This window comes from Fragaria vesca, unplaced genomic scaffold, assembly GCF_000184155.1.
Source record: "Fragaria vesca subsp. vesca unplaced genomic scaffold, FraVesHawaii_1.0 scf0512996, whole genome shotgun sequence".
Taxonomy (NCBI): domain Eukaryota; kingdom Viridiplantae; phylum Streptophyta; class Magnoliopsida; order Rosales; family Rosaceae; genus Fragaria; species Fragaria vesca.
Window position 1 is genome coordinate 194227 of NW_004443408.1, and position 1321 is coordinate 195547.

Consider the following 1321-nt stretch of genomic DNA (forward strand, 5'->3'; position numbering starts at 1 on the left):
CTCTCTCTCTCTCTCTCTCTCTCTCTCTCTCCCGTCTCCCGAACCTTCCCCGATCCACTGGATTCACCACCTTCGTTCACCGCCGTCCGGCCACCACAAACCACCACACCGGTCCCAATTGGTCGGTCATCAAGCCAGCTCTCTTCCTGGACCGGTGGGAGCCGCCCTAGCGCCGCCTTGAGGGAGGAATCACGCGCGAAAGCCGACTGTGTTGTAGGAGTCTCGTTGTCGAAACTCGCTCCTCCGGCAGCCATAGCCAACGATTCTTGGCTCATCTTATAGCTCTCATCAAGGTTAGTAATCCCTCAAAAGGAATCGGCTCAATTCGATATTGGTAAGGAGTAATGTATAATTGAAGTTCTAGGGCTTATTTCACTGTTTTGGTTCGATTACCCTAGTTAGACTTAGAATTGGATTTTGTGCTAGTTAAGGAAGTTGTTGTGCAGGTTGAGAGGATTATTGTGTTAAAATTTAGGAAGCATTGGAGGTCGCTAGAGTTCGGCCGTCGGCCGCCGCTGTGGGTGGAGCAGGCGGTGGCGCCGCCCCTTAGGGGTAGTTTTTCATGTTTTTGAGTTTGTTTTTATGAGAGGAGTTTAATGAAGTAATGTTTGGAATTTTTGGAGGAGTTTTGATATGGTTTGTGATTTTTCAATGATTAAGGATTGTGGTGGTTATTAGAATGGAAATTCGACAGTTGGTTGAGTAGGATTTAAACTCTAAAAAGGTTAATTATGGCTATCAGTGATTGTGGTGAAATTAGAGCCTTAATAGTTTAGAAGTGGAGAAATTGGGCAAGGGAGGAGAATTTAGGGAAAATGCCCCTTTAGTACTAGTTTAAACCCCTTATTTCCCATTCCAATGATAATCTTTTTCATTAGGGTTTTGGTTGCCGGATTTCCGGACTCCGGTCACCGGTCGCCGGACTTTGGTTGCCGGATTTCCCCGGTCACCGGTAACTCGGTTACTGACCCCTAATAATTCCCCAATAATCAATTACTGACCCCCAATAATCAGTTACTGACCCTAATAACTTGGTTATTGACCCCCAATAATCGAGTACTGACCCCAATAATTTGGTTACTGACCCCCAATAATCAGTTACTAACCTCTAGTAATCAATTATCGGCCCCAATAATTTTTTACTGATCCCTAGTAAACGAGTTACTGACCCCCGGTAATCCCTAATAATCAGTTACCGACCCCCAGTAATCAATTATTGATCTCAATAATTAAGTTACTGACCCCCAATAATCGGGTTACTGACCCCAATAATCAGTTACTGACCCCAGTAGAGCAACTCAAAAGAGATTACTGGCCCTAA